The 12416-nt window shown below is 38.5% G+C and overlaps 1 long non-coding RNA gene across 1 annotated transcript in view; it reads right to left on the bottom strand.

The window, feature by feature from the left end:
* The window catches only part of LOC308614812, a 100264-nt gene that overhangs the window by 3399 nt on the left and 84449 nt on the right, over positions 1 to 12416 (bottom strand). The window contains exon 3 of the long non-coding RNA XR_014015436.1: positions 6476 to 6535. This is a non-coding gene — a long non-coding RNA (uncharacterized lncRNA). The remainder of the gene's footprint in view (positions 1 to 6475; positions 6536 to 12416) is intronic.

Genomic DNA, 12416 nt, shown 5'->3' with positions numbered 1-12416 from the left:
TAATAATAAAACTGACTGAAAGCTGATCTGCTTTTTGTTATCACTACTTCTGACAATTCTAAAACATGTCAATGATAAAAAATACTCTTCCCTCCCCCGCAAAAAAACACTCTTCCCTGGGGGGAGGAAAGTACTAGGAGTTTGGGTAGCAGATGCAAACTATTACATATAGGACAGATAAACAACAAGGTCCTACTGTATAGCACAGGGAGCTATAGTCAATATCCTGTGATAAACCATAATGGAAAAGAATATGAAAAAGAATATATATATATATATATATATATACATGTATAACTGAGTCACTTTGCTGTACAGCAGAAATTAACACAACATTGTAAATCAACTATACTTCAATAACATTTTTTAAAAAATACTCTTCCCTGAAAAAAAAGGTTATTGGTCTATGTTCTAAACAATAGTAGTTATTGTGAGCTTTAAGAACATATGTAAGCTTTGAATTAGCACATCTGTTTATCACTTATACTTTGGTAAGCATTATGCTTTATGTGGAGACTAATTTGGGAAACTCCCAGTTATACCGTTGACCACAACACACTCAGCTATGCACTTTTGTTTTGATATTAAGTTCAAACCATTCAGGATCGTTCAAGCTTTCTTTGGTGTAGTGTGTGTGCCTCCAGAGCTTGTGATACGATTTTAGGTGCATTTAGATGCCTTTAGATGGTAAATTTGACATTAGGCAATGAGGGAAGCAGAGCCTGAGTTACTTCAATTCCATCACTCTTTGCGACCTCGTGGAGTTTTTATTGAAAACTGAAATAGCGTGCCAATTGTGAAATACATTTTTTATTGGTAAGTGCAAATTTTACTTCACATGTGAAATATCTTTAAAATTTATATCAATTCTTTTTTGTTTTGGCTGCGTTGGGTCTTCATTGCTGTGCGTGGGCTTTCTCTAGTTGTGGTGAGCGGGGCTACTCTTTGTTGCAGTGAGCGGACTTCTCATCACAGTGGCTTCTCTTTGCGGAGCACGGGCTCTAGGCATGTGGGCTTCAGTAGTTATGGCTCGCGGGCTCTAGAGTGCAGGCTCAGTAGTTGTGGTGCACGGGCTTAGTTGCTCCACGGCATGTGGGATCCTCCCGGACCGGAGCTCGAACCCGTGTCCCCTGCATTGGCAGGCGGATTCTTAACCACTGCGCCACCAGGGAAGCCCTATATCAATTCTTTTTAAATAGTTAGTTGTTGTAAAAAACTAAAGAACAAATCAAGAAAATTATTATTACTGATTATTACAGAAAATAATCTTGTAAAGATTATTTAGAGGATATGGGATGTTAAATACGTTAGTATTGGGTTGGCCAAAAAGCTCCTTCATTTTTGGGGGGGTTTTTTAAGATTTTTTTTTTTTGGATGTGGACCATTTTTAAAAGCCTTTATTGAATTTGTTACAATATTGCTTCTGTTTTATGTTTTGGTTTTTTTGGCAGCAAGGCATGTGGGATCTTAGCTCCCGGACCAGGGATCAAACCTGCACCCCTTGCATTGGAAGGCGAAGTCTTAACCACTGGACCGCCAGGGAAGTCCCCGTCCCTTGGTTTTTAAGTAAAAATAAAAGACACATTTTTCATTTTCACCAAGAACTTTATTGAACAACATATTTACCCTTTTTGTTCCATTACCTTCTGCCATTTTTCAGGCAACTTCATAATTCCATCTTCCCAAAACTTTTCACCTTTTTGAGCAAAGAACTGTTCCAGGTGCCTTTTACAGTCTTCCAGGGAATTGTAATTTTCTCTATTAAGAGAATTTTGTAAAGACCGAAATAAATAGAAATCTGAAGGTGCCATGTCTGGTGAGTACAGCAGATGAATAAGAACTTCCCAGCCAAGCTGTAACAGTTTTTGCTGGTCGTCAAAGAAACATGCGGTCTTGCATTATCCTGATGGAAGATTATGCATTTTCTGTTGACTAATTCTGGACGTTTTTCGTCGAGGGCTGCTTTCAGTTGATCTAATTGGGAGCAGTAATTGTTGGAATTAATTGTTTGGTTTTCCAGAAGGAGCTCATAATAGAAGACTCCCTTCCAGTCCCACCATACACACAACATCACCTTTTTTGGATGAAGACCGGCCTTTGGTGTGGTTGGTGGTGGTTCATCTCGCTTGCCCCACGATCTCTTCCATTCCATATTATTGTACAGTATCCACTTTTCACTGCCCATCACAATTGGTTTTAAAAACAGAACGTTTTCGTTATGTTTAAGTAGAGAATCACATGAGGAAATATGGTCAAGAAGGTTGTTTTCGCTTAACTTATGTGGAACACAAACATCAAGGCAATTGACATAATCAAGCTGGTGCAAATGATTTTCAAAGCTTGATTTGCACATTCTGAGTATGTCAGCTATCTCCCATGTGGTATAACATTGATTGTTCTCAATTAATGTCTCGATTTTTTTTTTTTTTTTTTTTTTTTTTTTTTGTGGTACGCGGGCCTCTCACTGTCGTGGCCTCTCCCATTGCGGAGCACAGGCTCCGGACGCGCAGGCTCAGCAGCCAAGGCTCACGGGTCTAGCCGCTCTGCGGCATGTGGGATCTTCCCAGACCGGGGCACGAACCCGTGTCCCCTGCATCGGCAGGCGGACTCTCAACCACTGCGCCACCAGGGAAGCCCCTAATGTCTCGATTTGATTGCTATCAACTTCAACTGGTCTACCCAACTCTGTGGAACATCCTCCAGTGAGAAATCTCCAGCACGAAACTTCGCAAACCACTTTTGACATGTTCAGTCAGTCACAGCACCTTCTCCGTACACTGCACAAATCTTTTGCATTTCAGTTGTGGTTTTACCTTTCTTGAAATATTAAAGCATAATATGCCGAAAATGTTGCTTTTTTTCTTCAGTCTTCAATATTAAAACGGCTACACAAAAATTCACCAATTTTGATGTTTTTTTAAATGCACGCTGATATGACAGCTGTCACATACAATCTAACAAAATGGTTTCAAATGAAGTTAAAGACAACTAAGGGCTACTAGAGCCATCCTATGGAAAAAAGCCAAATGAACTTTTTGGCCAGCCCAAAGTTTTCATGTATCTTCTTTAACACTAACTTTTTCTTCTATTTTGTTTACATCTTTTGTATATGGGTCAAGTGTCTTGCTCAAGATCACACATTCAGGAACTAAACGAGCAGAAACTTAAACTCTGTTCTTTTGATTCTGACATCAGTACTTTCCACAACCTCGCAATCATCTTTCACAATCTGTTTGTGCTCATTTTTCAAGTGTAATTCAAGGTCGAAAAGATTTGGGCCTAGAAGTTCAGCTGTAAAAGAATCTATTGTTTAAAGTGCAAAACAATAAAAAAATTATATTTTGTACACAAAGGCAGCCATGGTTCTCCCAAATGTTTTCTTTTTCTTTTTTTCCAATATAAATTAATGTCTGTGAGACCTTCCAGACAGCGTCTCTATAAACTGTGGGCCCCTCTGGAATGCTCTTCAGTGAGTACACAGGAGAGCTTGTTGGGAGCTAGACCAGAAGCAGGAATATTCAGGGGTTAGTGCCCCATCCCTGAAGGCTCATGGACGAGGTGAGACCCACACAGGGTCCCAACAGTTAATTGCAGTGGTTGGGGACAGACCCATAGCAGACACTTGAAGATGTACTGTATTGCACATCTGCATGGCCAGCTCCACCTTGGTCCAATATTTAAATAGACCCTAGGCATTGTCAAAGAGCGTTCCATTATGCTGGTAATGACACCATCAGGTGGAGATGTTTTACATGTCCAGTGAAGGCATAGGTTGTTCCAAACTTTTCCATTTTCTTCCCTGGCTAGCTTTACCCTTTAGTGATGGGTCATATTGATACCATGATACTCTCTGCTTCTAAGGACAGACGTTTATGGGTTTTTTTCCTCCCCCGCGGGGAGGAAACATAAAATACGTCAATACAAACACTTTATATTTATTACAAAAGCATGGTAAACTAAGCTGCATGTTTACCTTTAGCTTTAATTTATTGAGACATTCTGGTCTAGCTAGTGTGGGCCCTCACTGAACAGTTTCTGAACATTTTCTGCTCTTACCTTTGAAAAGCTTGTATAACTTAGCTTGAGCAATTTGGCTTGCTTCTTTACTAATTTGTAAAAGAATGAACTCAAAATGTCAGCTGTGTGAAGAGTGAAATATTTTAACAGTGTATTAATAATTCAATGGATAACACAACTCTGTCTTCACTGGATGATTTTTCTACTCAGTCCCAGCACCTGTGCTCAATTCTGACATACAGGAATGGCCGTGGAAGGCTCACATACACTTGGCATGTGCTCCTTCTTTGGCATCATTTAGTATACTTAAACCCAGTGTTGTATCCCGAGGCAGACAATGTTTTCACCATGGAGTTTTCAATATATTAAAAGATATCTTCCAGCAGCATACCAGAATGCAGCCCTGCTGGGTTCTCCCTGGATCTCACAGCGACTCTGGAATGTCTGGGCTGTCCCCCACTCTGGCTCTCTCCTCGGGCAGGCAGCCCTCTTGTCCCCTCCTCCCATGACAAAATTCACCTTCTCTTTATTTCATGTGGTCCTTTAATTCAGTAGACATGCTGGCTGTTATTTATTTTCTCTGTGAATTGATTTTTTTAAATTTTGAACTTCCCTTTTGGAGTATATTTTAAAGCCAGAATCAGTCAGGATTTCACCTTTAGTAATTTAAGAAATTGACTTTCCTAGTTTTAGCTAGTGTATGCAAACAGAAATCAAAATGTATTGCTACTGGTGAAAATTAAATGATATTAAATTATGAAATGTAAAACAGGCAAAATATTCACTAATATCAAATGCAAATGAGTTGATCTCTTGTTTGTTATTCAGTAATATAAGGGAGGAAAAAGCTAGCCTCCATTTTTACCTCAAAGAAACAATAAAATAGAGCAAAATATATCCAGACCAAAGCAATTCAGGTCTTGGCAAAATTGGTCTTTCTAAATCAGCAATAAAGAAGGAACATGGGGTCTTGATGACATTATAACTTCACTTACTAATAATTATATGAAAATAGGAATTATTCAATATAGTACTCAAGCCACAGGTTTTTTTATTTGGGGAAAAAATAAGTTAGATCCTGTTTTCCTACCTTATGACAAAAAAATGCGTAGGTAGATCAAGGAGTTAAATATGTAAGCTTAAAGCCATAAATAGAAAAAAATAGAGTTGCATATCTATCAGGTTCTATTCATCAAGCAGCGTATCTCCCTAAATGAGAAATAACTTCCTAATTTTAAGAGCAATGTCAGAAACTCAAAGGAAAGTAGCAGCGTATTTAACAGCATTAAAATGTTTGAAATCTATATGAGACTATAAACAAAATTAAAAGACCAACTAAAAGCTGGAAAAAGATTGCAACAAATACGATAAGTGGTAAATATCTTTACCAAATAAAGGCCTCCAGTAGAAGTAAGAAAACCATCAAGGATCAAACAGATCAATAGGCAAAAAATATAAATAGACGATTCTAAAAAAAAAAAAGAAAAAATAACTAACAGGCAAAAATACATTTAGCTTCACCTGTATGCAAATTAATGTAATAACAAATGTCATTTTGCCTAATACAAATAGTGTACAGTATTTAAAATTAATTATACAATAAGCAATTCTGGTCAAGGTTCAGTAAGATGAATTCTTGTTCATTATGGTGGGTGTGTAAAATTTTAATTCTGTGGAACTAGTTCAATAGTGTATACGAATAATCTGGAAAGTGGTGATGTTCTTTAATAAAAAGGTATCTTTAAACTGACTGTATCCTTGTGATGTTGTTTAACATGTTGTTGGATCCACTGGTTGATTAGACTCGGGTTCAGGATTTTTTCTTTCTTAGGCAAGGGCACTGCCTCTGTGCTGCTGTGCACTGCATGTTTCATCATCTCAGGAGGCACGGCACATCTGGTTGTCCCATTCTCAGTACTGCCATGTAGCATGAGTAAACCACTCAGCCTTTATATGTGGGATGTAACTCTATTTCTTTTTGACATATGTAAAATAATCAAAGTCATATAAAAGTTATCTCAGGAACTACAAACATAAGTTCTATTTGTAAAATATGTAGGGGAGTGTTTTTTCTAAAGTGTGGTGTAAATTTTTTTTTAAATTTTACTGAAGTGTAGTTGATTTACAATGTTGTGTTAATTTCTGCTGTACAACAAAGTGATCCAGTTATACATATATATTCTTTTCCATTATGGTTTATCACAGGATATTGAATATAGTTCCCTGTGCTGTACAGTAGGACCTTGTTGTTTATCCATCCTATATATAATAGTTTGCATCTGCTAACCCCAAACTCCCAATACTTCCCTCCTCCACTCCCCCCACTTTGGCAACCACAAGTCTGTTCTCTATGTCTGTGAGTCTGTTTCTGTTTCATAGATAGGTTCATTTGTGTCATATTTTAGATTCCACATATAAGTGATATCATATGGTATTTGTCTTTCTCTTTGTGACTTACTTTGCTTAGTATGATCATCTCTAGATCCGTCCATGTTGCTGCAAACAGCATTATTTCATTCTGTAAAAAAAAATTTCTTTAATGTCAAGCATGTGGTCAGTCATATATACTTTTTGACTACTTCAACTTACAAAGTGATTGATTCAAATTTGGTACAATTAGAATGCCATCCAGAGAAGTCTTCTTTCAATGTTCTAGACCACATGAAAGAATAATCATCAAGATGTGTGAAGCCAGGACGTTTCTAAAAACTTAACTATAATGCATTGGATTTTGATTTGATTATCAGTCCAGGAATTTTCCAATATCAAATTCTACCACTCAGACTAAGGAAGTCTCTGTCCATATATTCCGTTTATCCTCATTTACTCTCTGTAATGGGAGTTCTGGCTCCTAGGTAACCCTCTCCAATCCCTGTACTACATGAAATAAGTTGTTTGCCTCTGCTTAGAAGAGCTGAATGGGACACATCCATACATGAACTGGTAGGGTTTTAATGGATTCCTCTTCTGGGAAAGGGGCACTATCCCACATCACATTATAAGCTCCATGGTCCTAGGCATGATTTTAAAAGTGTTCTTAAAGTTGTATATTAATCGTCAGAATGGCCATTATCAGAAAATCTAGAAACAATAAATGCTAGAAAGGGTGTGGTGAAAAAGGAACCCTCCTGCAATGTTGGTGGGAATGTAAATTGATACAACCACTATGGAGAACAGTATAGAGAATACTTAAAAAACTAAAAACAGAACTACCATATGACCCAGCAATCCCACTACTGGGCATATACCCTGAGAAAACCATAATTCAAAAAGAGTCATGTGGGCTTCCCTGGTGGCTCAGTGGTTGAGAGTCCGCCTGCCGATGCAGGGGACACGGGTTCGTGCCCCGGTCCAGGAAGATCCCACATGCCGTGGAGCAGCTGGGCCCGTGAGCCATGGCCGTTGAGCCTGCGTGTCAGGAGCCTGTGCTCCGCAACGGGAGAGGCCTCAACAGTGAGAGGCCTGTGTACCGCAAAAAAAAAAAAGTCATGTACCACAATGTTCACTGCAGCTTTATTTACAGTAGCCAGGACATGGAAGCAACCTAAGTGTCCACTGACAAATGAATGGATAAAGAAGATGTGGCACATACATACAGTGGAATATTACTCAGCCATAAAAAGAAACGAAATTGAGTTATTTGTAGTGAGGTGGATGGACCTAGAGTCTGTCATACAGAGTGAAGTAAGTCAGAAAGAGAAAACCAAATACCGTATGCTAACACACATATAAGGAATCTAGAAAAAAAAATGGTACTGATCAACCTAGTGGCAGGGCAGGAATAAAGACATAGACATAGAGAATGGACCTGAGGACACGGGATGGGAGGGGGAAGCTGGGGCAAAGTGAGAGTAGCATTGACATGTATACACTACCAAATGTAAAATAGCTAGTGGGAAGCAGCAGCATAGCACAGGGAGATCAGCTCGGTGCTTTGCAATGATTTAGAGATGTGGGATAGGGTGGGTGGGAGGGAGGCTCAAGAGGGAGGGGATATGGGGATATATGTATGCATATAGCTGATTCACTTTGTTGTACAACAGAAACTAACATAGTATTGTGAAGCAATTAAACTCCAATAAAGATCTATTTTTAAAAAGATGTATATTTATCATCAAAGAAAGTAAAATTATGAGACAATACCTTTAGGACTACCATGCTACACAGATTCCACACACCATATTGAATTATAGCATTTGTGAGGGTCAACAAAAGCTCACTCTATGGCTGGTTGGCATACGGTGGAAGGAATTTGGGGAGAATCAAATCATTTTATGATACAAGTTGGCTAAAACCTAGTTAGGAATGTTAGGTTATCTGATACAAAACTATTTTGAAAATTTGAGGTTGTAACCTCAGTCTTTAGATTCCTCCCCCCAACACCCTCCATGCCCCTGTCCTTCCCCTTCTAACACCATGTGTTGGAGGAGCAGAAAGTCTCATGAGCCTGGTCATTAATAGTCCACGGGAAGGGTCTTATCCTTCTGTAGGGATATAATGAAAACATCCTGAGAATATACTTAGTTAAATTCAAACAAAATATTTTCTTACCAGAATAAAATTAACCTGAGTATAGGACTACTTATTTGAAAATAAAAGAAATTCTCCATTTGGAGTCATTAGAGTCTCATGGCTTTATATAATAGACTTAACTTGCTTTAATACATTACAAATTGCTTCTGAAGTTTGAATTGTCACATGTTAGAAATGGTAATTCAATGTGATATCAAAAATCCCATCTGAATTGTTTATGAAACTTGATAGGCTCACTCAAAAACTCAACTGGAAAATCAAATGTACAAGAGTGTTCAGGAAATTTTTTTAAAGAGTAATGAGGAAAATTTTGACTTTCTAGAGAGCAAAAGATACTATACAGAGATCAAAATTAAAATCCTGGGGTACTTTAGAGCAGTTAAATTCATAGACACAGCAAGTAGAATGGTGGTTGCCAGGGGCTGGGGGAGTAGGGAATGGAAAGTGATTGTTTAATGGATACAGAGTTTCAGTTTTGCAAGGTGAAAAAAAGTTTTGGAGATGGATGGTTGCATAATAATGTGAATGTAATTAACAGCACTGAACTGTACACTTAAAATTGGTTAACGTGGGGCTTCCCTGGTGGCACAGCGGTTGAGAGTCCGCCTGCCGATGCAGGGGACACAGGTTCGTGCCCCGGTCTGGGAGGATCCCACATGCCGCGGAGCGGCTGGGCCCGTGAGCCATGGCCGCTGAGCCTGCGCGTCCGGAGCCTGTGCTCTGCAACGGGAGAGGCCACAACAGCGAGAGGCCCACGTACCGCAAAAAAAAAAAAAAAAATTGGTTAACATGGTAAATTTTATGTTATCTATATTTTACACAATTAAAATTTTCTTAAAATATTAACAATAACAACAAAAATCATGTAGTACCATCACAGGAAAATTACAATAATGGAAATATTAGGCCATATATACAGTAGCCTTCATACTGCTTGCCCCAAGCTCCACACAGCCCAATCTTCCACAGACACTTTGAACATCACTGGATATACTGGGCCAGAAAGGCTAGGGGTCAGATTACTTTCATTGCAGCCTAGTTAGCCTGAGAAGTGTTCCATTTCTCTAGGCCTCACTCAAAGCTGGCAAGCTTTTGCTTCTCCAAAAATATCCTATAAAGTATAGTATATCTGTCAAGATTGTAGGGGGAGCACAAGATGAAGAGTCTTGTCTTTCATTCTAGAGCAAGTATCTATCATAACTCAGACTACTGGACTCCCAGAAATTTTACTGATATGGTAGTTCCCTGATTTTTCTTGGGATTTATCTACCAACTTCAGCATGCCTGTGTCTTCCAAGGCAGCCAGGGGACCTATTCCTTCCCACTCATCAAGCCCTCTTAGCATGATGACATCAGTGTAGAGGACCAGGACTGTGTCCTATGGGTTGGAGAGATGATCAAGGTTTCTAAGTACAAAATTGAAGCACAAAACAATGGAGCTGCTATAAGTCTGAGGCAAGATATTGAAAGTATTCTGCAGTCCCTTCCATGTGAAAGCAAGCTGCTTCTGGTGTCACTGTTTCTTGAGATGGAGAAAAGCACTTGCCAAATTGATAATACATATCAGGGGCCATGTAAGAGACAACATCTGCGAAAGCAGATGCTATTAAAGTCATTGTCGTTCCATTCTCCAAGTTCTTCTAAATTGTGCATTAGCCACACTGTCAGGTAAATTGCAGACGGGAGAGAAATTATCACTTCTGCATCTTTCAAGTGTTTGATGGTGGCACTAATTGCTGCAATTTTCCCAGGGATGCAGTATTACTCTTTGATTTGGTAAAAAGGGGGAGGTCTGGGTTTTCCAACTACAATAGCTCTCTCTCCATGGATCAGGGACCCAGTGTGAAGATTCTGCTAATTTCTAAGTATATCAATTTCAACATTCAGATGTTCCTGCAGGACAGGAAGCCAGGTGTTAACCATTCTCATTATAATGCAGTTCTTTATCCCTGCCAAAGACTTGTTCAGCAGGTCCTCAATAAGCATGTTGAACTGAACTGAAACTAAAAGGATGGGAGAGGTTGTTATGTAGAAATTTTTCTACACATGAATCTGCTTTTACATAATCCCACATGGAGAGATCAATGGTCATTCAGCCTCTGAGACAACCTCCCACACGGTACATACTCTTCCTCTCTCAGAAAGAAACCTCTCCGCCAACAGGGCTATGATCCTATTATTTAAGCCCAGCCACGCTCCCTTTCTCTGCTAGACTCTTTACATATCCATGTCCATAATTCTCTAGGGTAATTTCCTAACAGTGAATTTGCTGGGTCAGAGAGATTTTTCCATTCTCACCTGCACTGTGTATTATCCGCCTTTGCCAATTGGCTCCACCAAATATGACACCTTTTTGTTTTAAGTTGCATTTCTTTATGTTCAGTGCTCCATCTTGCCTCCTTCCCCTACCTTCCTCAGCCACACACCTGTAGCTGTCCCTAGAGACAACACTTTCCTACATTTAATGTTTTCTCACGTTAACCCAGTGAAATAAATATGTAATCGTCTTCAGTCACCCAGGGGCATGCTTGTCCACTTAGGAAGAGATCAGAGTCAGATCAAGGAAGACCTAACTCCAGCTTCATAGGCTATTTGCCCAAAAGGGCAAGGACAGCTGGGGCAATTACTTGGATAGTTCAGTACATCACCCTGACCTAGATAACTCCAACTCATTCTTCAGAACTCACTTCAAAAGTCAATTCCTTAGGTACACTTTGCTAACCCCTAGATGAGTTCAGGCTGCTCTGTTCTTAGCTGTAATAACTATTAAAGAATTGCATACTTATTTTATTTAGACTGTAATCTACATGAGAACAGGAGACTGGTCTTTTTGGTTCATCATCTCTTATCACAGTGCTTAGCACCTAGTAAGAGCTCAATAATATTTTGTGAAGGGAATCAATCAAAGAAAAACATCCATCAGTAATTTTAAATGAAATTCTCCTTGTATAGTGGTTCTCAGCCCTGGCTGCACGTTAGAATCACCTATGAAGTTGTTTTTTTTTTTTTTTTTTTAACAATACTAATGTCCATCCCAACCATAGACTTTTTTTTTAAAGGACTCTATTTTTTTGGAACAGTTTTAGGTTCACAGAAAAATTAAGAGAAAGGTACAGAGATTTCCCATATACCATTTCACTCATCTATAAGCATATGTAAATGTATATGTATATATACATGCATCATAATCAAATACATTATTGCCATTATTATTTTGAACAAACTATTAAATCAATTAAGAATAAGAAAAATGTAATAATAGTATTTAACAATAAATAATAAATTTAAAAGAATAAGAAAAATAAAAGTTTTTGTTTTACCTTCACTTAATCCTTTGATGTTCTTCCTTTCTTAACGTAGGTCATATTTCTGACCTATATTATTTTCATTCTCTCTAAAGAACTTTTTAAACATTTCTTGCAAAGCAGATATACTGGCAGCAAATTCCCTCAGTTCTGTTGGTCCAAGAAAGCCTTTATTTCTCCTTCATTTTTGAAGGATAATTTCACACAGTACAGAATTCTAGGTTGGTGGTTTCACTCAACACTTTAAATATTTCACTCCATTCTTGTCTTGCTTGCATGGGTTCTGAGGAGACATTGGGTGTAATTCTTATCTTTGATTCTCTATAGATAAGATATTTTTTCCCCTATAGTTTCTTTCAGGATTTTTTCTTTATCTTTGATTTTCTGTAATTTGAAAATTATGTGCCCAGGTGTAGGGTGTTTTTTGGCATTTATCCTCCTTGGTGTTCTCTGAGCTTCCTGAATCTTTGGTTTGGTGTGTGACATTAATTTGGGGAAATTCCCAATCATGGTTTCAAATATTTCTTCTGTTCCTTTCTTTCTTCTCCTTCTGGTATTTCC

Source organism: Mesoplodon bidens (assembly GCF_964165515.1).
Source record: "Mesoplodon bidens genome assembly, chromosome: 3".
Classification (NCBI taxonomy): Eukaryota; Metazoa; Chordata; class Mammalia; order Artiodactyla; family Ziphiidae; genus Mesoplodon; species Mesoplodon bidens.
This window is presented reverse-complemented; position numbering and strand designations above follow the sequence as displayed.